This window comes from Lutra lutra, chromosome 2 (assembly GCF_902655055.1).
Source record: "Lutra lutra chromosome 2, mLutLut1.2, whole genome shotgun sequence".
Taxonomy (NCBI): Eukaryota; Metazoa; Chordata; class Mammalia; order Carnivora; family Mustelidae; genus Lutra; species Lutra lutra.
This window is the reverse complement of record NC_062279.1, coordinates 145397982-145423653: the sequence shown is the minus strand read 5'-3', so window position 1 is coordinate 145423653 and position 25672 is coordinate 145397982. Positions and strand designations below refer to the sequence as shown.

General features: G+C 50.1%; 1 protein-coding gene across 12 annotated transcripts in view; it reads right to left on the bottom strand.

Annotated features, from left to right (window-relative positions):
- The window catches only part of JAKMIP1 (janus kinase and microtubule interacting protein 1), a 123456-nt gene that overhangs the window by 85847 nt on the left and 11937 nt on the right, over window positions 1-25672 (bottom strand). The window contains exons 2-3 of one of the 12 annotated variants that reach the window (XM_047718826.1): window positions 20957-21100; window positions 20441-20585 (exon numbers count right to left, since the gene is read on the bottom strand). The exons of 9 other annotated variants lie outside the window; for them this stretch is intronic. The gene's annotated coding sequence lies outside the window, so the exon portion shown is untranslated. Of the gene's footprint in view, window positions 1-20440; window positions 20890-20956; window positions 21101-25672 lie in introns of those variants that run through there. 2 more of the 12 variants (XM_047718828.1, XM_047718827.1) reach the window with 2 other exon arrangements.

Here is a 25672-nt window from a genome sequence, read left to right as displayed (position 1 = left end):
AGGGCGCCCCATGGATACTCTCCTCCTCTGCTCACAAGCCTCTCCCAGAAACTTCTGTAATCTGCGTCAGGGCACCCATGACTCCCATGCTCCCCTCTGACCTGGCCACCCCATGCTGGCATCACCTTGCAACTTGTTCCATCCCATCACTCACTCATTTCACCCAATCATTCATGCATTCAAGGATGCGTCTTGCCTCTGCTTTTTTTTTCCAAGGATGCTGTTCTCCGCCCTGGGAACACTGAGCAGGCAGAAGTTCCCACCCGCCCAGAGCTCACCTCTGAACAGTCACTCCTTCAGAGCAAGGACCCGATCTAGTCAACTCCATGCTCCTGGGCTGACCCCAGAGCCTTGTACTGAGTAGCTGCTTTCCTTGCAGGTCAGCTTTCTGGAAAAGCTGTGGGTTGGGTTGGGTTAGTTGGGTTAGTATGCTACTAAGTAAACCCAAGGGGGTCTCAAGTTGAAGACCAGCGAGCGTGCAATGATTTGATGGCTGTGGTGCATTTATTATCTATTTTAGACCAAGAGCAGGAAACTGCCTTTCCTGGTGACAGACTCCATGCAGACATTGACCGCCTGTCCCAAGTACCGGCTCGCACCCAGCAGATTTTCCCTGAACAGAGGAGTGCTGCCGTTTTGCATTTGTTTCTTCCTAAGCAAATGAGGATTTCAAGCCTCAGCTTCTGCACTCCAGGAAATGCATGTGAACATCCCCCTTCCCCACGGCTCTTTGCAATAAACCAGACACCACTCGGACTCCGAATGCTTACTATGGGCTCAGACTCCACGAAGGGCAAGTCTACCTTTTCACAATTGCAGAGCCCATTTCTTCCCTTCTTCCACCTGGTTCCATTCACCAGCATTTCCTGGGGGCCAGCTGGGTGCTGGGACACTGGAGCTGAGAGACTGAGCTCACAGCTTGACCCCCAGGAGCTGTAGCACATGCCGACATGCATTTCTCATTTATTCTCTGTGCGTGCATAGCTGCTCTCCTACGCCGACCCACGCGGCCGTATCACAGACTCCGAATAAAAAACCCAGGATGCTGGGACTTTACCTGCAGAGTTCCCAGAGCCTCCATCCCCAGCTAGGGAGGAGGCACTGTGTCCCAGATCAGCTCTGGGTGGATGATCATACTTGGCCCTCGAGTCTTAAACCAATGAAGAGCAACTCTCACATGTTACGGACTGGGAGACAGTGTTTCCGTGAGATCAGGTGTCATGGCCCAAGGCCACCATGGTAAGAAGTTGGGAGTCCAGAACCCGACACCAGACCCGACTCTAAATCACAGCGTGTCCCACATGTGCCCAAGACAGAAGGGAGATCTGTTTCATCTGTCTTCCAAAGACCAGGCAAAAAAAAAAAAAAAAAAAAAAAAAGTTACCTAATTTAAATCCAATATTTATATCTGCTCACCAGGTCCAAGTCCTATTATTCTACCTGTGGGGTCGTTTTTCTCCCAATCAGGCTGTAAGCTCTGGGAGAATGAGGCCACAGCCCACACTTCTCGTCTCCCCACCAGCACAGAGCAGGCCCTCATCCACCACCAGGCTAGAGAAGACGAAGCCAAACCCTTCTTACCTGGGCTCAGAAGCTAGCCCCAGGACCTTAGCAGCTAGGATCCCCAGCAGAGCCCCAGCTGAGTCTCTCCACCTGCACCTGGCCCTCCCCACAGAATTCCATTCCCCTCACTCCCTGCCAGGGCCTCCAGCCTGCCCTCCTCTGCACCTCTGCTCCTTCCCTCTCCCTGCCTACCCGCAGCGCCGCCCCTCTTCCCAAGTCTCTACCTGGCCTAAACCCCAAATCCTCCAAGGCCAATGTCACGTTCATTCTTTCCACAAACATGCTCAACGTTTGTGTGCACCTGCTGTATGCCCAGCTGTGGGAGGAAAGGGAAGGAGACAGGTCTTGCCCCTGCACCCCTGCTTCCCTCCAGCAAAGAAATTCTAGCAAGTCAGAGAGACTGAGGAATGGGCAGCTGCTGGTGCAGGCCCTGGGCTCTGAGGTCTGTACGTTTTAGCTCGGGGGCCTTCATAAGGCTTTGAAATAGATGCTGTCATTCTCCCCAACCAGTCAACTTCAGAGAAGGAGATGAGGGAACACCCCCCACAAAACTAAGTGACCCACCCAAGATCATGGACGGTGGCACCCACCCCTCAGAGTTCCATCCACCCGAACCCTGCCTATTGTTCTGTGAACTTCAAGGTCAGTGTCTACAGCTCATCCACATCTGCGTCCCCAGGGCCCTACAGAGGGCCCTGACGCAGCAGGGACACAGCCCTGCCCTCCTCTTCTGCCTCCAGGAATAGACACATGCTTCTACTCCCAGCGTTGACATAGCGTTCCCGCCCCGGCGGCCTCCCAATCTTGATGAAAAGCCCGAGGAGCCAACAGCGCCTGCATCAGCGTCTGTCTGGCTTCCTCCCCCAAACCCAACAGCCTCCATCTGGGCCCCAGAAAACTGCCTCCATGCTGCTGGTAGGAAGCAAAATCTTGAAAATCACCTTTGCAAGTACCGGCCTCTAAAATCCGCTTTCTAGACCAGGACAGAGAACAGGCAGGACACGTCTACGCCTGGGCCTTAGGTCCCTCCTCCCCAGCAAGACCCTCACAGGGTCTCCAGACCAAAGTCTCCGTTCTGTCCCGAAGGGGGTCAGCCCTTAGGGACCTCGATCGAGGGGACGTCCATCCTTAACATGGGATCCTAAACAAGATGCCTGACTCCCAGTGTTATCCTGAGAAGTCAGAGAGATGACAGAAGTAAGAACAGTTTGCCCACATTCGCTGGGCCCAGGATACCCGCTCACCAAGCATTAGCATGGGTCAGTAGGATTACTTTACTTGGTAACCACTGTGGTTCACACCACTGGGCCTGATGCCCTGTAACCACTGACGGAGAGAGGGAGGGGGAGAGGGAAGGAGGAAAGGGCCACGAATCACCCAGGAATACAACAACCTGGCCAACAGACGTCCCTAAGTGGGAGCCCAAAAGCGGAAGGTGTTTGAATCCTGGCCACAGCGCCTCCCAGTGGCGGAACTGGTGAACTGCAGCCCGGATCCAGGTTCGGGGGCGGGGGGGGGGGGGGGGAGGAGGGGAGGGCACCACCGCCCACCTGCTGAGGAACCAAGGCAAGACCTGGTCCTCACAATCCTGGCAGTCTCTAAAAGAGAAAATGGGACATTTGAAGCTGATGCCTGGGGAGTGCGTGGATGACTCACTCCTAAACGTAAGCTCTGGTTCTCTGATCTTGAAACTTAGAAGAGCCCCTCCTTCAGAACGTCCTCACAGAAGCGGGCATTCCTTAGCAATCCCTTAGTTATATTTCCTCTAATACATACTGAGATAAATATTATTATTATTATTAATTTATATAATACATAATATAATATATTATGATTTATCAATATATTATGATTTATTATAATAAATACAATAAAATGAAACTGAGATAAATATAATTATATATAATATATTATTTGACATATAATATATTATGATTTATTAATATATTATTATTTATTATAATAAATACGATAAAATGAAACTGAAATAAATACAATAAAAGGAAATGTGTCTGAGGGCAGTCTGCCTTCTGTCGCAAGCCACACCCGTGCATGGCCCCCACGGCCACCTCCCTTGACAACCGAGATGCCAGGCTTTTTCTTTACAATTAGCGACTTTTAAAAAACGTATATACACATTCAGCTTTATTCTAAGCAATAGCATCCCCCAAAAAACCAGGTTTCAGGTTATATTTTTATATATTTATATATTTTTCAGATTATATTTTTAGTCATATTTCCTCTAATGCACACCAAGATAAATACAATACAATACAATACAATGCATCTGTCCACGTGCCACCTAAGACCTTCTCCTGTACCCACATATCCACACAGCCCATGGAGAAATGACCCCTCCCTGGGGCCCCTTCCAGCTCAGGGAGTCTGGATTCCTTGCCTGACCAGAGTCTAGCCTGGTGCCTGCATACAGCAGGGGCTTACTGTCTGCTGAGAAACAGTGATGATTCAAGGCTCAGTCTTCCATCTCTCACTGCCCAGGACCCACTGCCCCTGGCGGGAGGCAGCCAGCTTCCGTTGTGTTGGGCTGATAAATACCGAGCTTGGACAGGGCTCTGGATGCAGAGGGGGAGGCAGAGCGAACAGGACACCAGGCGGATGCAGAAGAGAAGCAGAGGGATGAATTCACAGAGACTATATTCTGGGGAGCCGCAGCTTAGCCCGCTAAGTTATTTTAATAACTTGGTCGCTTTCACATCAAACTTTTTGCAAGAGAAGCCTTCTGAGATGTCGCATCTGCTTTCCCAGAAGGGATTTACCACAAAGCGTGTAAAGAAAGACTGGTCGCCTTCCAAGTCCCAGTTTCAAGACAAGCTAAATAATTGAAGGGGAAGCCTTCTGTGCCCTTAGCAATTAAGCAAGGAATTTGTCAGATGGCTATGGTCCTTTAAAAAGATAGGGAATGAGTGAAGGTGCATTTCAGCCTAGAAAGAGTCACAACTGAAGATGGAGACACGAAGAAATTTAGGGAGACTTTCAAGAGCCTTGCAATGCTGGGCCCACCTCTGCAGCCCACAGCCATCCTCCTTGCAGTATACCCCACCCCAATCCCCCATGCCCAGCCACGACCTTCTGACATCACCCCAAACACACTGCCACACCTGTGCATGTGCCAGCTCATCAGCCAGGACAGCCTTTCCTTTCCACCTGGAAAACTCCTATTCATCCCTCAAAACCCAAAGGATGATGGCCAAATTCCACCATCACCTCCCATGAGGAGAGCACATGGGGGTGGGGATGGGGGGGGTAGGGTATTAGAAAAGGCTGAAACCAAGTTCTAAAGAGCTCTCCTTCCTAGTCCAGTGTGTAAAGGAGGTTATATTTCATGCCCGAGCAGCGGGATGTCAGTGAGATGATGTGAACGGAGAAATGCGTCCAGACCTGAGCGGTGGGAAGATGCTTCCAACGGCAGTGTGGGAATCAGGTGGAGATCAAATTCATGACACGAGGTCTGTTTTCCAGTGTCAAGTCGTATATGCTTGGCTACGCATATCCAGAGCTTCTGTCCCCAGAGCGCTGCTGCACCCAGGTTGTGAACGCAGGTGTCGTGCACATCAAACAGTTCTCCCCCTCCCCTCCCAATGCAATTCTCCACCTACCCTCGCCCTGCAGTGCAACAGCAGCACTCACCATCCCCACAGCCACTACCTAACTGTGCTAGGGGCACAACTCTGCCCACCAGTGCTGGTCATTTACTCCTTACAATAGCCCTAAAAAGTAGGTGCTATTATTGTCCCATTTCAGGGATGAGAAAATGGTGTGACAAGGCAAGGCACTTGCTCAAAAATGCCCACCTAATAAGTGGGATGTGAACCCAGGCAGTCAGGCTCTGGGGCCAGATACAGTGGTTGGGAGAACCACAGTGAACGCTAACCTTGCCCTTAAAAACTCAACCCAAGGATGCCTGTCCAATTTACCCTAAAGAAACCAAGGAGGAGGGAGGCAACTATTTAGCTGCTGTAATATTTATGGGTATGTTGTTTACAATAGGAAGATATAAAACCAGCTACCTATTTGAGAAATACCCAACAACTAAGTATATTCTAGAACATTTGTACAACGGGATACTACAAAGTCATTAACACCGAAGCTCTATTTGTTACATTCTCGTTTGAAGTCCTCCTGCCCTGGGACTTCCTTGTGTGCTCGTGAAAATGAGAATTCCTGAGTCTCACCCTAGAGCCAATGAGTGGCAAAGCCTGGAAGGAGCGCCTGGCAGTCAGAACGTAAATTTCTTGCCCATGACTGTTTCTGCATGGAAGAGTATGAGAATGGCTGCTGGGGAGGCACATTTATTGCCACGGAGGGGAGGGAGCTCCATGAGTTTTGTTCACTGCGGGGTCCTCAGTGCCTAGAACAGTGCCTGGCACATAGTAGGTGCTCAAGAAATCGTCTGTGACTGAATGAATCCATCAATCAGCAAACTTCTGAAATGAGTCTGTTTAGCGTGTCTGCATTTCTGAGCCATCCATGTGCTTTGGGGGAGCTGTGATGGTGAGCGTCTCTTCATCCCCCTGTGCCCATGCAAAGCCAGCCCTAGGACGTTGTCTGCTAGCAAGTTCACAAGGAAGCAGTACACACTTATGCCCCTTTTAACATTTCTGAAATTAAGAATGTGTCTTACAGCCTAACTGTCAGTGTTGCTCTTTGTCCCTTTCTTTAGCGGTACAAAAATAACCACGCATCTCTCAATGGATGGCGTCTTAGATTTAATAAAAGACAGTAACTAATGGAGTCCATGATTCTGATTTAAAAAATTAAAATCAGATGCCGACACAGCTAACAGATTGCTGTGCGCTCCTTTTCTTACGATTTGCAAAAATTAGTCCAATGCCATCTGTCCTAAACTTTTGGCTTCCGCCCCCAGTAGTTCTGGCCCTCCAGTTCTCGGCTCCTGAGAGGTAAATTCAAGATCGAATGCCAATAGCAGGTGCACCTGTCTTCACCTGGATGCTCCTGGCAGCATCGGCTGGAGGGTCTTACGACAACATCTTCCTTGGTAACACAGGATATAGGTTATTCTGCTGGCCTTGGAAGTTCAATCAGGCACATGGTCTGTCCCCAACAGCTGTCAGCTGGTCCCGCTGGGACTTCCTGGCCCTCAGAGAACATGGACCTACCTTCCTGCTGACCCTCGGCAGGCCCCCATTTCCTGTAACCAATCCCATGGCTAGTAAGAGAGTCGAGTGCCCGGCACAAGTCATTCTCACCAGCAAAAGGGGATCTGGGGATGGGAATCTAGCCCATTACCCAGGGTGTTCTGAGAACTGTGTGAGATTCATTTGAAAATTCCCCAAAAAGCAGCAAGTTCTGTACAAGGTAACTAGTGACATTTAGGAAGCAACAATGTGTAGACACAGAAATCTTCAGACTTTCAGCTAGAACTTCAGCACAGGCTTTCCATCACAACACTTACCTTTTGGACTAAAACCCACCCCTGTCCTAACCTTTCCATGAGCCAGTGGCACAGGCCGTCACAGCAGTGAAGAGACAGGATTTCAAGCCAGAATCCATGGTCACTGCCCCCCTCCCCGTGCTACCTTGGATACATTACCCAAGCTCTCTGAGCCTCAGCCTTCTTGTGTGTATGCCAGATCTCACTGGGTATGTCTTCACATTCGCTGTGCAGGAGACCCAGCTCTCTGCACAGGAGCAGGTCAGAGCCTTGTCTGGTGGGGAGGGGAGCTATTCCCAGTGAAATCTTCAACAGTGCTGGGCTGGCTCAGCCGAGTTCCACAGATCGTTTTATTCCCTCCAGGCAACAAAGCGAACCAAGCTTGTACAACTCCAGAAGAGTTCTCCGGGCACACTCCCCAGGCTAGCCATAAAGAACAGTGCAACAAGGTGGGGCCCCAGCTGTAGGCTGGCTCCATGAACCTTGGCCAGGCCACTCCTGCCTTCTCTGTCTCTTTCCCCTGCCTGGAAAGCAAGGACAGTAAGAACGAGCTACCTCACAGGGACGCTGGCAGGACTTCAGACAGACAGTGTCCCATGCATAGTGTGTGCTCTGGGCATCCCAGGGGCCCCCTGCACATTCCAGCTTCCCATCAGTGCTCACAAGTTCAAGCACAAAGCACCCGAAGGCCAAGAACCTTCCAGTGTAGGGACAGCATTTGTGGGGGGGGGGGGGGTATCTGCCTGCCCACCTGTCCCTAGGACCAAATGGAAAGGAGTGAGAACATTCTAGAAAGCCTGGGGTGGAGGAGAGATCACCCCCACAAGGTCTTCCAGGCCCCTTGCTCCCAGACAGTAGTGGTCATCCTCTAATCAGAAGTCCATCTTTTCAGCTTGAAATGAAATCTGGTTTGAAAACTTAAGGCTGGAAGTGTGTGCCTCTCTCCATAGGGAAAAGAACAACAAAGCTGCTCAACAGATCAATGAGACAGAAGAGAAAGTCCAAAACCAGATCCAAGGGTGGACAGAACTTTAACACACATCAACGGGGATAGACACCAGCTGGTCCACAACCACTGGGTGAAGGACTAGACGTCTGGGAGCCACGAAAACTGGATATCCACTTAGATTCCTGCAGTAAAACAACTTACAGGTGGATTGCTAACTGAAATAAACATAAAGAAACCACAAAACAATCTCCAAAACACAAATGGCAAAGGAGGCAGAAAGTCTAAGCAGCTACAGAAGGCTCAGATGTTGAAGTTCTGCGGAGGGAAGACATCATGGCAGAACATCAGACCACAGGCAGGGAGAAAGTATTTGTCCCATCTCACAGACCACAGGCTAACATCCTTAATGGACTAAGCAGCTTTACAAGTCAAAGTCGTTTTAAGCAACACGCCAATAGAAAAATTGGTATGAATAATGAGAATGTAATTCCCCAAGGAAGAGAAAGCACGGGGCCAGGGCTCCCAGGAGAAGACGCTCCACCTCGTCGGTAACCAACGGAATGAGGACCAGAAGGAGAATTCTCACTTATCCCATTAGCAGAGATGTTCCATATTCATTGTTGGCAAGATTCTGGGAATCTGCTATTCTCATTCACTCTCAGTGGGTACAAATTGGCACAACTTTTTCTGGAATGCTGTTTGACAATTTCTGTGAAAATTTAAATATGGATCGCTTTTGCTCCTTAGCTTCACTTTTAGAATCTACCCTAAGGCAATGATCAGACAAGGGCGTGGTCTGGAATGAAAGGAAGAGCACAAAACTGGTTAAATCAAGCATGGGGTGCCCAAACTGTGGAGGCCGTGGGAAGATCCTGGCGACACCTGCTGCATGGGAAAAGCCAGTGACAAGCAGTGAGATCCTCTTTCTCGGGGAAAAACCCACATGCATACAGACACCTGTTGACATCACAGCCCTCACGAACAGGGTGAACCAAGAAAGCTATTTCCATGTGGAGGCAGGGGGAAGAGGCTTGGAATTCTTGGAAAGAGAAGGTGGCCTGCTCCTACCAAGGGCAGGAGAGACAGGAGAGGGTGGGTTTGGGACCAAGAAAACAGGGGAAGAAAAGAAGATGAGGAGAGGTATAAGTCACACATTTGTTCTGAAACACACTGATGGGATCTTCAGGGTCTCCTAAAGCAATGGATAGTGGTTAGATGCTAAAAAACAAACAAACAAACAAAAATACAATTGCTTTCTTTCCTACATACCAGCAGTAAGCAATGCATGCATAAAACTGGAAGGTGAGTCCATTTATAATCAAATTAAAAGAAGCCAATAAAAATTGCACAGAATGTTCAGGAGAGAAAAATGGTATTTCTTTATTAAGGACACAGAAGAAAACTGAATGGAGGGGTGCCTGGGTGGCTCAGTCAGGTAAGCACAGAGCTGGTTAAATAAAGCATGGTGTGCCCAAATCCAGGGTCATGATCCCAGGGTCCTGGAATCAAGCCCCACATGGGGCTCCCTGCTCAGCAAGGAGCTTGTTTCTCCCTCTGCCTGCTGCTCCCCCTGCTTGTGCTCTCTCTCCCTCTCTCTCTCTCTGTCAAATAAAATCTTTTTTTTTAAGGTTTTATTTATTTATTTATTTGTTGGAGAGAGCACACGCAAGCAAAGTGGCAGGCAGAGGCAGAGAGAAAAGCAGGCTCCCCACTGAGCAAGGAGCCCGATGCGGGACTCGATCCCAGGACCCTGGGATCATGACCTGAGCCAAAGGCAGCGGCTGAACCGACTGAGCCACCCAGGCGTCCCAAATAAAATTTTTTTTAAAAAACTGAACCCAGCCCAAATTCCCAAATCAACAGCTCTTCTTGTTCCTGGCTTTGGACCCCCCTCCTTCCCACCTTTCCCCAAACTGCCCCACTCTGTCCTCTCTCCAGGAGCACCTCACTCTCAGCTTGTCAGTCCCATTAAAACAAAACAGAGCCCTCCCACCCCAATCTCTGTGTCCAATCCCCCCAAACCTCTGCCTCTCTCTGCTTCTTCACAGTCATTCGAGGCTGTCCCCATCTGTGGTCCGCCTGGCCCCCCGGCCTCCCTGCTGTATGGCTTCAGATCCTGCAGCTGTGTTGGCCTCCACTCACCTCCCCTGGCCTCCACTTATCCACTCTGACCTCCTCTTACCTACTCTGGCCTCTACTCACCTCCCTTGACCTCCATGTTGCCAGATTGAGCCTGCCTTCTGTAATCTAACTTATTTACCATTAAGTTGACTTGGACCCCAGTGAGTCCAGCCTTCCTGCCCAGAGAATCTCTTCCCTGATGATTATTGTCATAGTCCGTCCATGACGTGATGACCCTAGTTGCTCAGGGTCCCTGAACCCATGTGTAGGTATCATGCTGGAGCATCACAGCCCCATTGTCTTAGTTAGTCCAACCCTGATACTGCTGTCACCTTACAAACAGGGAACCCAAGGTACTAAGGGGTCAAGGAACATAACCTCCCCAGGCTTGTCCGACCCTGTCCCATTCTCTTCCCATGATGCAATGCTACCGCATGGAGGGTGGGAGGGCTCTATGGAAATGGAAGTCATCACAGACAAGGGAAGCCCCTACTGGAGGCAGATGCAGCCTCCCCAAGGCTAGGAGTCATCAGGGCATTGTACTCTTTCCAATGACTGGACACAGCTCTGTTATTTCTGAATGCACAAAGTCAAGGGCTTTCAGCAACAGAACACAAAGTTTCCATTAAAAAGTTCCCTCTGGCTCCTTAGTGGAGTAGCTTTGAGGGGTACAAGTGGAAGCAGAGAGGCTTGTGAGAGTGTTGGCATGCCAGCCAGGCTAGAGGATGCAGCCCCAGACTGGCTGGATTGGTGATGCAAGGTCCTGGGAAGGAAGAGCATGGGCTCTGGTAAGACAGCATCATTGCCATCAAACACTGCTGAGGTCCGCCATCATGGATAACCCCCAACACCCCGAGACCTCACATCCTGGCTTCCTTGGGCACTGCTCCCAGTCACGCTGGCCTCCTGCTGCCCCTCAACCCACTAAGCATGCTCCCACCACAGGTCCTTTGCACTTGCTACTTTTATCCCTGAACCATCCTTCCCCCAAATGCCCACATGATTTCCTCCCTCACTCCCTTCAGGCCTCTCAAGGCCTCTCCTCACATAGCTCTAGATCTCAGCACACCTTCCATGTCTGTCTGTGTGGTGCCGCTCCCCACTCCCGCCCCTGCAGATGAGCTCTAGGAAGGCAGGGGCGTGGTCTGTTGTGCTCAGTGCCTAGCATGGCTCATGGCACATAGTAGGTCCCCAGGTCATGATTAGCACCTACTGGGTCCGACTCGTTCACATCCTACATGCCCAGGGAGCATCTGCTCTCAACGCCCCATGTGTGAGTGGGGGGTGGGTCCCTCCCAGCCTCCGTGAAGACATCAGTCCAGTGGGGAAGATCATTAGAGAGAGAGAGGACATCAGAGTTCTGACAGGGAATCCCACAGTCCTGTGGGGGCCCAGGCTTCGGGGAAGGTCCGGAGAAAGTGGCCCTGAGCTACCTGAGAGTCAGCACTCATGAGAGCCAGCCAGGATGGGGATCAGGGCATGAGTGGGGGAGGGGCTTCAATCAGAGCACAGGGTTAAGGCCCATAGGAGTAAAGAAGGCGGTTCCTTGGAGGAACTCTGTCTATTTCTCTGGATTTCTCCAGTCATTCAGTGGGAGGACACTCACTGACCACCCGCCCCCACACTTCCCCTGTGTACGGCCCCACAGGTACTGGGAAGCTAGTGTCCATACCAGCACATGCCACCCTCAAGTGGCTAGAGCAGACATTAGTCAAACATACCTACGACAGGGCAGATGGTGGACCCCAGACAGGGGCTCTGAAAGAAAGGAAACTGGCCCATGAGAAGGTCAAACTGTCCCAGACACGGAGGTCCCCAGACTTTTTTTTTTTAAGATTTACTTATTTGTTTTAGAGAAAGAGAGTGCATGTCAGGGGGAGGAGCAGAAAGAGAAAGAATCCTTAAGCAGGCTCTCCCTGCTGAGCATAGAGATATGGGGCTGGGCCCCAGGACACTGAGCCGAAATCAACAGTCTACTGCTCAACCAACTGAGGCAGCCAAACGCCCCTCCCCAAAGACTTTGAGCAAGAAGGGATGCCAAGGGGACTTCTGAAGGAGAAAGGGCTGACCTGATGAAAAGGAATGGAACATTCCAGGTAGGGGAGCTGGTGTACCAGGGGGAAGCAAGGTGCCCAGGTGGTCAGGGGACGGTCAAGAAGAATCACTGGGAAGACTTGGAGATGAATGGGACACAGGTGCCCAAGGGACAGACAAGAGGCCGTACCCCAGGGCCTACATCTGGTGGCCGAGGGAGCTGTGAAGGGCCAGCTCTCGGTTCAAGAAACATCAAGAAAATTTATTCTTCGTTCCACTGCCTGGCTCCCCGCAGGCCACCAAACCAGAACTCTCAAAGGGGCACCTAGGCACCCAAGGTACAGAGAACAGCTCTGGAGCAGCAGGTCTCAACCTGGGCTGCATGAGAGAATCATCTGGAAACTGAGAATTCCCAATGCAGAGGCTCTCCTCAGTCCCACCGACTCAGGATTCCAATGTGCAGTCCAGGTCTTGGTGATTTCTAAGTCAATTCCAGCATACAGCCAAAGCAGAAGGCTCTGGGTCAGGGCCCTGTGGGCTCCATTGTGATGCCATGTTGCTGGCAGGCCAATGAGTAACAAGACCAGAGTCCCCTGAGCTTGGGTCCACAGTGACCTGGCCACTGAGGACAGGAGTGGTGGCAGCTTAGGGAAGCAGTTCTCAACCTTAATGTGCCTGACAACAACTCTACAGGTGCCTCGAATTTCCCTGAAATGGCCCCTCCCCAGCAATGTGGGTCAAAGAGGCTGGGGGCCCTGAACGTGCATTTCCAACAGGTGCCTGGGTGACAGAATGCTCAGTGCCAGGATCACCCTTGGGTAACCCTGGTTGAGAGTTCAAAAGCTAGTCTATCAGGCTTTGAGTCCTCCTCTAGCAGGTACTGGGTGGCCCTGTGACTCAGGTGTCTCACCTGCAAAATGGGCCATGGTGGTTCAAAACCATAGGTTGTTGTGAGGGAACAAAAGATGTGGAAAGCTAAAGTGGTAAGAGAAAAGAATGCCTACTACATGCCTGGAATTTCCAGGTTAAGTGCTGTTGCCACTCTCACCACCATCCCTGTGTCCACAGTCATCGCCACCATCACTACCACCACCATCACCTTCACCATCATCACCACCACTATCACCATCATTGCCACGATCACTACCATCACTGTTGGCACCATTGCCACCACCATCATCACCATCCTAATCACCACCATCACCACTACCTCCATCACCAACATGACCATCACCATCACAATCAACACCACCATCACCACCATCATCACTGTCACCACTACCATTGCCACCATCATCACCACCATCACCAACACCATCACCACCATCATCACTATCACTATCACCATCACCACCACTACTACTACCTTCACCAATACCATCATATCATCATATCATCACCACCAGCACCATCACTAGATATTCACAATACAGTTCCAGCAGCAAAGAATGCCTGTTTAGGTGCAAAGGCAGATGAGAAATGGAGAGAGAAGGTCAGGGAGCCGGCTGTCACATAACTTGCTTCAATTTGCTTCAGCATTTGTTCAGACCCTAATGCCAATGGCATAAGTACAAAATAGTGACCAGTGTGGGAAGATGGAAGAGGAATCTTCACGTGTCCTGGATACCTGTGATTCAACCTCAAAAATCACCTAGGCCAGGTGTGCCCTGAAGGCTTGACTATGCACCTCCCATCTCCAAACTCCACCACCCTCCCCAGGGCCTGGCACAGAATCAGGGGAGCCAAAAAAGCCACCTTCCCACTCCATTTATGCCTCCACTCCACGGGGAAAGTGCTGGATTTGAAACTGGTGAAGTGCATATTTTTGCAAAGCTATACAGACATGTAATAGCTAAGCATTATTGATATTTACATTAATAACATCTAACACAAAAGCAGAACTTCTCTCACTTCTCCACAGTTTCCCCAATGATACTGACCATTCTCCCAGAAGGCAGGCCACAGGGCACCATGTGGTAATTCCCAGCCCTGCTCACACCCTGGGATGTAAGCCTTTGAAACCACGGTCCCGTGCTCTAAAGTCTACAATCCTACCATCAGACCAGTGGGCCCCTCCAGCCTGAAATGGGTGGTGAGCCCGGGACAGCTACTCAGAGTGAGGGACCTTTTCTCGACACTGCCTGAGCATGCTGGCTGAGAATCTCGCCACGCAGTTCTCCATGCCCTCTCAAATTCCCACTTCCTCAAGCTGGCCATGACCCCGTCGTTGGCATCTGTCAGATGAGCTGCGGATAACATTAATAGATCCCAGCTGCAGAAAACATTGCCTCCAGTGAAGAAGGAGTCAGGATCACAGAAGATAAAAAGAACCAGGCCAGGCTCATGTCTGAATCCTGAGCTGCTCCAGCCCTGGCCTGGGCCTCTTCCTATCACCACCAAGACCCCCAGCAAATCAGGCTGTACTGAGCCATGGGGAGAAGAAAGAACCCAGCCCTGGCCCAGTCCTTGGAGAGCTCATGGCCACCCCATCAGCCCAACTCACATAGGGTATTAGTGTCAGGAAAGAATCAACCAGGGCATGGGAGCCCCAGGGAGAGAGTGTCCACATTCCCTAAAGTGACATTCTGTCACCAGACACCCAGGGCCCTGGCACTCTCTTCCCCCGGGTCCAGGAGGAGCATTCGGAATGAGAAAGTTCCTCCTACCTGTAAGGCTCTGTGCACAAGGCTTCCTCACGCAGGGTAACTCCTGTGCCCATTTGTTCCCTCCACTAACACTGACTGTGCATCTCCTGCGCTCCCAGCTCAAGTACAGACCGTGAAACAGTAACAGCTGGCCTTGTGTTACCCAAGACCTGGCAGGGAAGGCGGCTCGGATTTGGATGACTACAAAGGATGAGGTCAGCATAGAGAGCCTGAGGGACTTCCTGGAGGAGATGACCCCCAAGCTGCATCTTCAAGGAGAATTCGGAAGTTGGCTAACCAGGTTAACAAAGGATAAAAATGATAAGACGTCAAACCTTACTGGATGACCGTGCATGTTTGTATGTGCTCTAGAGGGTTCCACATACCACTGGCTACCCCCACAGGGGATGGAGAAAATGAGGGTCTCCTATTTCCCATATTCTCTTCTCTGTTTGAGTAATTACAACAATAAATACTGACTCAGCCATTTTAGAAGGCAATAAAATTTTGAGAAAAACTTAAAAGAAGGTAGGAATGAAAATTTAAAGGAAAATTAATCCCAAAGCAAAGATTCTAAAAATCTAACGGTTTCCCTTTAGAGAGGGGAATACATTTTGTCAAAAGCCTCTGCCACGATTTCAAAACTGGACCCCAAGGGGCCGCTCAGAATTGAACTCTGGGGCAAGCAGTTCTCCCTGCATCAAATGGACAGAGACAAGGATGGGGCAGGGAGCACGGGGCCAACAGGTGGACCCCAAGATCCTCAAGTCACCTCCCCAGTCAGCAGCACTTTTTTCAAAAGTTTTATTTTTGCATAGTTGCAAAACTATAGAAAAAGTCCTAGAATAGTACAATGAACACTTTACACCATCATCTAGACTCAACTGATTTTTCACATTTTTCCATATCTGCTTTATCTACCGATAAAGAAGAACACGTTTCTATTTTTGTCAACAATTTGAAAGTAAACTGCAGACGTCACAGCATCTCACCCTAAATGCTGTGGCTTTTATCTCTTTAGACCAAGGATGTTATGAAATCACACCATTAGCAAACCCAGGAAATTTTACGATTGATACGTTTCATATTCAAATGTCAGTTGTCACAATAACGTCTCTGTAGCAAAATGATGATTTTTCTTGACCCAAGCCTCAGAGCACTTGTTACAAGAAACTATTTACAGGACGCAGCCATGTCTCTTGTCAGAGAAACCCTGGACCACCAGCAAACTTCTCCAAATTAATCAGGTAGAAAAGTAAAATATAATGATAAATCAGGAAATAAGCATCATCAGGTAAAGAAGCATCTTTGACATGAGGGCAGAGCATCTGGGAGGGACTCTGGGCCCAGAAAGAGAGGATTACAAATCTTCAGCTCATGCCAGCCCTGGTCCTTGGCTCCTGGTCTAAAAAAACACAAGCCACACGCCCTCAAGCCTGACTGAGGAGTTCCCTCTATCCTTGGGAGCTGGCAGTGTGGACCAGTCAGGCCATGATGCAGAAAAGCAGGGGCACCTAGGCTCACATCCCTCAACCTACTGAGTCACTCTGGAGAAGCCACACAGCTGCTGTGGGCCTCAGTCCCCCCCCCCCCCCGAGGGCCCTTGTAGCAGTTACAGTGGGTGCCCGAGCCTACCCACAGGCTCACTTGAGAAAGGGCTCCTGGGAATGGGAACGTAAAGCCCTAGCCCCTTCTGGCCCAAACCCTTGTCTCCATTCTGACCCCTTGGCACTCCCAACTGGACTAGGACACCCATCTCCCTGCTGAGAACTGGTTTCTTCTGCCTCCCTCCACAATGTGCTCCCCACTGGCCACCCCTTCACCCTTTCCCACCCCATGAGGTTCCCCCACCCACCCCCTCACCCATGGTCACCTTGAGCCACGCAGAGTTCTCATTCAGGGTCCCTTGATCCTGGGCCTGAATGGGGCCCTTCCTCATCTGTTCCCCACTTCCCCTTACCACCGATCCACTCCAACTCTCCTCGCCCATCCAACCAACCATCAGAGAGCAGCAACCGTGGCAGGCAGATGAATTCTCTAGGGGACCGCTGAGGCCACGGAGGTTCGGAGAGGTTGAAGAACTTGTCCAAGGCCACTCAGCTCAGGAGTGGCAGAAGCAGGGCACAAATGAGTGAGCTCCCTTCCTTCTACATAAAAAGCAAAACATTTTATCCGTGCTACCTCTGGACAAGGCTGGAAAGAACACTGACAGTGGTTGGAAGGGCGGCGGGAATACAAGTGAGTGCCGTTTTCTTGTTCTTTTTGCAAGACGTTCATCACTTTCATACAGTTTTATGCTCACAGTGGGAAACTATTAATGACTAGAAATCAGCAGATATCAGTGATGAAGAGTCCCACAAGCATTTCACATTGCAGATATGTCACGTACAGATGATAAAGATAAAACTGGTGGTCCGATTTCAGCTGAGGACTCAGCCGATGGGGCTGCCACCGGGCGGGATTTCCCACACGGCTCTGTCCAGGCAGATGCACACCACCCTACACTGCACCTGCCCACCCCTGCCCTGTGCCAGCCAACCCTTGGCTGTCTCTGAACCTGGAAAAAACTTTGGGTTCAGGGCTCAGACGTCTTGTCTCCAATTAAAGCAAGAGATGCTCCACAACTCCCTTTAGAGAGGTTAAAAGGATAAGTATGTATTTACTTAATGCTCATTTTGAATCCCGCCAAGATCCCTGTCTTCTTCATCCATGTAAGAGATAGTAATACTGACATCCACGGGGTCACAACCGACATTCCTAACAGTGGTGAGGTACCCTGCTCCACAAACAATAAACAGCATCCTTACCATTTCTTGAGAACCTATTAAGCTCCAGATACTTTCCCAAGCACTAAAGATACAGAGATGAACAAGGCAGTTCTGCCTTCAGGTGAATGGAGGTCTAGTGGAAGGAAGGAATGAATATAAATCCCTAAAGGGCTTGAACTTGACCTTAAGCACACCAGGGAGCCATGGAGAGGTTTCTGCCAGGGGACACCTGTGCATTTCAGACCAGTTGCTCAGGGTCCACACGGAGGGCTTTCTGGAGGGCGCCCCCTGGGGTTAGAGACAGCGCTGAAGCTGTATCCTCATCTGGTGAGGGGAGAAGAGGCCAGAGACAAGCCACAGATAAGAACATTTTAGGAGGTAAAACAACACAGGACTTAGAGCCCAAGTACAGGGGGCAGGGAAGAATTCCTAAAGCTTGAGTTAAGCTGCACTGTACAATTTGATCTATTTTTTAATCTCTCCAAACATTCACCAAGTTCCTTATCACTCCTAGCTGCTGGGCTGTTTTACTGCAGGAACAAAGAGAAGCACTGTGCCTTGTCACCCTGACCCACTCAACGGGGCAGTGGGGCTAAGGAAATTAAGGGCTGCAAGAGAATACCTCCGCATTTACAAATGGGGAAACAGAGGTTCTCAGAGTTGGACTGATGGGCCTAAGCTTCCACTGAACATGCAAGACCAAGAATTTGAACATAGATCTGTCAAGTCCCAGGGTTTGCTTTGTGATATCCCCTACAGGCCCAATCTCTTAGCGGCATCCACAGCCCCGGGGCCCAAAGGAGTTAGAGTCTTTCAAAATGGTGGACAAGGCACAGTCTTTGCTGTCATGAATGGAGACCCCCGCCTGGACACCCACTAGCACCCTGAAGCCAAAAGGGATCTTGGAAAGGGAGAGGGTGTCAGTAATCAGACATCAGGCTCCCTAAAGGGAAAAATATTTAGCAAACAATGATGTAGAGAAGTAGTGAGCTCCAGACTTGGAAGGGACGTGTTAAGAGGCCATCTGGGGCCACTTCCCCATTGTACAGATGGGACGGAAGCTAAGGGAAGGTGTCTAATCCAAATGCACGCAGGACAGCAGCACTGGAACCCCGACTCTTCCTACCCTGGTGTTGTACTCAGCTTAGTGAAGGTTTATACGCCACAGATCGCCTGCTCCAGGAAGCCCTCCATGATTGCCAAGATTCCTGCCCTGAAGGTCCGGGACTCCCCAGAAAGCCTGTCAGTCAGATCCAGTGTGGAGTCCTGGCTCCCTCCCTTACTGCCTGTAGGACCTATACCAAGTCATGTCACCTGAGCCGAGGCTGTCCTGCCTCCTGAGGCTGTGGCACAGATTGAGTGAATTAGGGCAACCCCTTTCCCGGACTGACCCACGGACCGACCCAGGACACCATAATGGCTGCATCCCTCCAACATCAAGGCCACCACCCCTTCGGCGTCCTGGGAAGCACCTGACTCCGATTGTGCCTCCAAGCTTCTTGCACTGGAGGCCGGCCCTCTCCTCCCACCCCTGCCAGGCCTCCCCATTCCACGCAAGTCGGCTAGGTCCTGGGTGCCGAAGCCACACCCACACAGCCTACATGCACTTCCGGGCACGCCCACTTCCCCCGGCAGTCACGCTGATCCCTCCCCTTCCGTTTTCTGACCCCGCCTCCTTCCAGGGATGCAGGCACTACCGCCGAGGATCCCAGTAGATCCTCACCTTTAGAACGCACCGTGGTGTTGAAAAGCAGGCCGGGTTACGAAGTTGGTACAGAAATTTGCGCACAAATGTCCGGGAAGAAAAAAGACCAGAGGGTGCTTTTCAAACATGTTTTGCCTTTATCATGCAATGGAATCTTGCAGCGGGGGGTGGGCTCCACATAGAGCTACTGCTTCAGGGAGGACAGGCTGCCCTCCCTGAACCTGCGGCAACGCCCTGCTGTGTGTGGGTGAGGGCAAGTTCTCGTCCCGAGGCCCCACGACTCCCCTACTCTGACCGCTACACGGCCTCACCACCCCCGCCACCTCCGAGGGCCTGATTTCCTCCCAGCTCCTGCATGGTGCTTGAGAGGAAAATAAAGCACCCGAGTGGGGCCGGAGGAGGCGGGGGTGGGGGCACTCGGAAGAGGCAACAGCTCGGAGGCCGACTGCCTGCACCAGGACAGGAAGCCCAGCCCAGCGTGGTGCCCCCATCCTCCACAGCCTGCTCCTTGGCATCCCAGAGACCCTTCCAGGTGCCATCAACGGAACAATGTTGCAAAGCCACAAACCCACAGGAAACCAGGCCTCTCTTGCCCTCAGACACAGGCATCTCCTCTGCGGACGGTGACCCTGCCCCTTCTGCCAGGCAGAGAACAAAGGTAATGAAGGGGCCCAAGGGCAGCCCCAAGTCAGGCTCCTGCCCCCAGACCCAAAAGCAGCAGTCAAAGCAAGAGCTGCCATTTCTAAGAGCCGGCTCTATGCTGGGCAATCTCGCTCCACCCTCAAAACCTGTAAAACACCGTGTCATCCCCACTTGAAAGATAAGGAACACCTTTGGAAGAAGTGAAGTCACTTGTGCGATGTTCACAGCATGTCAGGGGCAGAGTCAGGACTCGAACCCAGGTCTGTCTGACTCTAAGGCCACTTCCCAGCTGCCCAAGGAACTGTGTCAGTTTGTTTTCTATCCTGGGGACTTAGCGTGCCAGGCACACTCCTGGAAGGCACCCATGCATGTTTTTAGGGAGGAACAGCCAGACTCACGGTGCCATCGCCCTCCCAGAACAAAGCATATTGAGAGCAAATTCAATACCACTGTATTAGCCTCAACACTTCCATCAAGCTATGGTTTCAAAATATCCCAGTTCATGAAGAGCTTCCTATAACAACAAAAAACCCAACTGCTTCAATTTCCCACCAAACACTCCCACAAACACAAACAATTTCTGATAAAATGTCTACTCACATTCAAAACGCACATTGCAAAATCCCCATCAAATAGAGGGTTGAGAGCTGTTATCAACATTCACAAGAACATGAGGAAACTTCTTCCAGAACATTCTGTGCCGGTGGAGTTTTTGTTAGTCCTTCGCTGTAAAATCTTACAGATGCTGAAAGGGAGGGAAAATCTGAGGTGGGGACAAGCCACGGGAACTGATACCTGAGCTGCAAGAGAAGTAAAGCATCCTGGCAGAACCCACGTCCTCTCCCATCAGACACAATGCAATATAACTCAAACAACATGCACCAAGTAATAATAACCACAGTCCCCACACATACCACTGTTCCTTGGCACTACAAACTGTTCCAAACTAGTAATAGTTATCTATTACTCCACATTCCTAAGACATGGGTATTATTAGAGTCATCATTTCAGGGTCCCAGCAGGAAGAGCTAAGTAACTTGGCCAAGGAGACCGGGCTAGCAAATTTAGGGAGGCAAGGATGAGCAGGCAGTCTGGCTCCAGTGTCCATGTCCTTACCTGCTGTGCTATGTAACTCCCAGCAACAGGTGTTACAGGAGGACCTGAGTGTAGAGCCCCAAGCCCGGACACTGCCTTGTCCAAAGGGAGGTAAAATAAGTACATTTCTTGAGCACTGAGCTAAGTCCCCGCTGTTGTGCACACCTGGGGGGAGAAGGGTGCCAGCCCCTGGGCAGCCACCAGGCATCACGTGCTTTACACACATAATCCCAGTGCTCACAAGGTCCTGGAGAGATACGTGTGATTCTCATCTTATGGAGACAAAATGTCAGCTTAAAGTGAGTAATGGATTTGCTCAAGTCCCTACCTTTGCTCTTTCAACTGCTACTTGCCGGCTCTTGGCAAACTCTCTGGTCCTCTTTAATGATGTACAAAGTCCCCTGAAGGAGTCCCATAAAAGGCCCCAGGTGTCAGGTTGTTTCTTTCCTGCCTCTGCTGAAATGAGTCACCAGGCTGACAAGTAATCACACTGCCAGGAACAGCAGGGGCAGCCAGTGACTCTCAAGCAAACTTCGTTTGTGGTTTCCACATCCTTTCTACACCAGCCACTCAACGTGGTGTGCAATGCCTGGGGCACTCTTCGACAGACACCAACCAAGCACCTGCTGTGTGCACAAAGCTGGTGGGGCACACAGAGCCTATGTCCTCGCTCCTCTCAAGAAGGTGACTCTAGAAATGAGGGGGGTAGGGTGGGCTGAGTCAGGTAGGGAGAGACCAGGTCCTCCAAGAGGGACATAATTACAGAGCTGGGTTGCTTGGCCTGAGATGTCCTTACTGCCAGGATACTCCCTGCCAGGATAGTACCAAATGAGCCAGGAAGGAAGATGGTCAACAATGACCTTATCAGGTGTAGACATTTGTTGGCCCCAGGCTGGGCACGGAAGCCTCAAATATGACTCCCTCGTGGGTCCTGAGCTGCAGCCGGTGAGCAAGAAAGACAATGAAAGAGGACAGCCCCACAATGTGGTCAGGGCTGTGACAGAAAGATGTGCAGGGCCCGGCAGAGGTGGGGGGCAGGGAGGGGGCAGGGAAGCACCCAAGGAGATGAGCCTGAAGCCATCTGGAGAGGAGGTAGCAGAAAGGCACTGCTAGGAAGAGGGCACAGAAGCCCAGAGTCAGGAGGAAGAAAGGGGATCTGGGAAGTTCAAGAAGGCACAGAGTTCATCAGGGAGGGGTCGGTGTCACCGACAGAATGTTTGTGCCCCCACCCAAATTCCTATGTTGAAACCCAAATCCCCGGTGTGATGGTATTTAGAGATTAGGTCTTTGGGGGAGTGATTAGAGTGAGATGAGGTCATGAAGGTAGGGGCCTCAAGGTGGGGTCAGTGCCCTCATAAGACACAAGGGAGCTTGTTTTCTCCCTCTTCTGCACCCTCATGAAGACACAGTAAGAAGGCAGGAAGAGAGCTCACATCAAAATTGACTGGCAGCCTGACCTTGGACTTCCCAGCCTCCAGAACAATGAGAAATACACTTCCAGTGCCCCCACTCCCTGTCTATGGTGTTTTGGGGATGGCAGCCTGGGTGAGGACAGTCGGTAAAAGCAAGAGCGTCAGGAGAGGCCACAGATGTGATGACAAGGATTGTATGCTTCATCCCGCGCCTGGGGGAACCTGTTACACAGAGGAGAGACAAAGCCAGGAGTAATTTCAGAAAAAGATCACCCTTTCTTGGTATGACTGCTGTTTTCCCCAAACACCCAATAATTCAAGAGCCATTATGCAGAAGGAATGGGCAGTCGGGACCTGCAGCCCTCCTGGGAGGGCATGGGATCTGTCCAGAGACTCAAGGTGAGGCAAGGGCTGGCCCTCATGGGCTTCCTCGCATGCAGCTCAGCTCTGTCAGTGATGGTCCTGGAGGCTCTGCCTTCCCAAGTCCCAGGACTGTGCAACATGGGACACTTGGGAATTTGAGATCCTGCAATGAACCACACAATGTACTGAGGGGTGGGTGACAACAACATAGGCACAGGTGCCTATGAGAGGATGGTGGCCAGTGTCTAAAACAAAGCAGAACCATCAGCACATCAGGGGGCTGGGAGGTGACACTGAGGGCCTGGACTGCATACCCCATTCCATGGAGCCTTGGTGCTCCCTGAAGATGCTTGCAGGCCAGGGGTCTACAGCAACAAATGTTTGATTCTATCTTTTCAGGTGTAGTCACTTTAAACTACAAAGACAGCATACAAGTTCAAATGAGGTACACACCAAATGTTAACCCTTTGCAGACCCCACTGCATGGACCTGAGCTGCCAGGTGAATACCCAGCCTCTCCCATCACCCCCCAGTACAGAGCATCCTGAGATCGCAAGCCAAGTGACCAATCAAACCCTTACCAATTCCAAGTGTGGTATGTAAGGATTCTCAAAACACAGACTATTTCCACAACCACAACAAAATCCTGGCAAGACAGAGGATGCCACTGTTGTTAAGACCACAACTACCACCCTCAATTTTTCATTTCAGAAGTTATATTCATCAAAGTGACCTCACCATTCTCATGTACTGACCTTACAGTAAGTGTTATAAGTTTAAGGTCAGAAAAAGACATGCAATAATAAACCATCATTTCCCTGTTTTGTATATCCGGGTATATTATGGTAGAGCTATTAAATTAAAAAAGAATTTTTTTCATTTTATAATGGACAAACAAATCCAGAGAGAGGTAAGGCTATTGCATTGTTTGGTGATTACCTATGATCATCATCCTTGCTTAGTGCACTTCAAGAGAGCAGAGAAAGTGCCCAGCACCGAGCAGGCACTCCCACCCTGGGGAAGAAGGACCACTGCAAGGCATTACAGCAGCAGGTGGGCAGGACATGAATCTGAGCCTGGGACTCCTGGCTCAGGCTGGTGTTCACACTCTGCCACTTTCCCTCTTTCCTAGAAATGAGATTAGAGCCCACATCCATCACAAAGAGGGAGAGAGCACAGAAAATCAAGGCCAGTCCATCCTTCTTCCACAGGAAACCACTAGAAGCCAAGCCCCTTCACCTTGAGCACCAGCTTGAAATGCGTGCACACTGGACAGAGAGCTGCCTTCTAGGAACCGCCCTTAGGAAGCAAGGGTCTCCACATTCAGCTACAGATTCAGTGGGATAGCAGGGGTGATTTCTGCCTACTGAAGGGAAACAGCCAGTTGTCAACCATCTCAGTGATGATCCAATAGACAGACTGTGTAAGTACAGAATAAGTGGGGACGAGCCCTGCCTGCCCTGGTTCTCAGACTGGAGGGAGTATCAGGACTTTCCAGAGAACTTGTTAAAGGCCGGGCTACCAGGGCCCAACCCAGTGTTTCTGATCCAATAGCTTAGGCTGGATCCTAAGGAGGTGCATTTCTAAAATGCCCCCAGGGAGTGCTGATGCTTCTGGTCCAGGACCCCACTTGAAGAACCATTGCTCTGATCAGTTGCTCTCCTCATTGTGGCTCACTGAGGCAGATGTTCATGGAAGGTAGGAAGGGCAGGATGCAAACTTAGGAGATGGGATGGGGGTCAGGAGGGCAGAGGAACAGGCATTCCAGGAAGTGGGGCAGCATGAGCAAATGCAAGGAAGCTGGAAACAGCGAGAGGGGAAGTCAGTAGCTCAGTTTGGCCAGGAAGTAAAGGTGAGAGTGGGAGTGATGGAGGGTGAAATGGGAAGGACAAGTGGAGGTCTTGGATGTTGGGCTTACAAAAGGGAGCTGAACATCAGCTACAGGCCAGGCAGTGTTTGCTGGTATTGCCTACTAATGTCATTGCCTTGTGGTCAGAAGGCATACTTTGGATTATTTCTGTCCTTTTTAATGTATTGAGGTTGTCTCATGGCTGAGCATATGGTCTGCCCTAGAGAACAATCCACATACACTGGAGAATACATATTCTGATGTTGTTGGTAAGTCTAGTTGGTTTACAGGGTTGCCCAAGTTTTCTATTTCCTTGTTGATCTTCTACCTAGTTGTTCTATCTGTTATTGAAAGTGGAGTACATAAGTATCCAACTATGTATTATTAAATTATCTATCTCTCCCTTCATTTTGGTCAGTTTTTGTTTCATGGATTTTGATGCTCTGTTGTTAGGTGCATATGTGTTCATGATTGCTTATATCTTCCTGAAAGATTGACCCATTTATCATTATTAAATATCTCTCTTTATCTCTATTTTTTAAGTCTATCTTATATAATACCAGTATAGCCACTCCAGTCTTCTTGTGACTTTGCTCTTTGCATGATGTATCTTTTTCCATCCTTTTACTTTCAAACTATTTTACCTTTGAATCCAAAGAAATCCCAAATTCATAACTTGTTGACACCTGAGGTTGGGGGCACCTGGCACCCCACCCCCATCTTCTGGCAGGAGCACCCCAAGTTTCCAATATCCTATCCAGCAATAGGACTCACTTGTGTCTCTTGTAGACAGCATATAGTTATACCATTTTTAATATGTTCTGATAATCTTTGCCTTTTGACTGGATTGTTTAACCCATTCACATTTAACATTACTATTTGTATAGTTGAGTTCATGTCTTCCATTTTACTGATTGTTTTCTACATGCCTCATGTCTTTTTGGTTCCTCTGCTCCTCCTTTACCACACTCTTTCGGATTAAGTGAATCAGACACTGGGTTTGGCATGAAAAGTAGAGCAAGAACTTCAAAAGACTATTTTTAATCCACTTAGCAAAATTACCCCTCTGACTATTTTTAGTTTCTTTAATGGCTTCTTTTCTTTTCTCTTTCC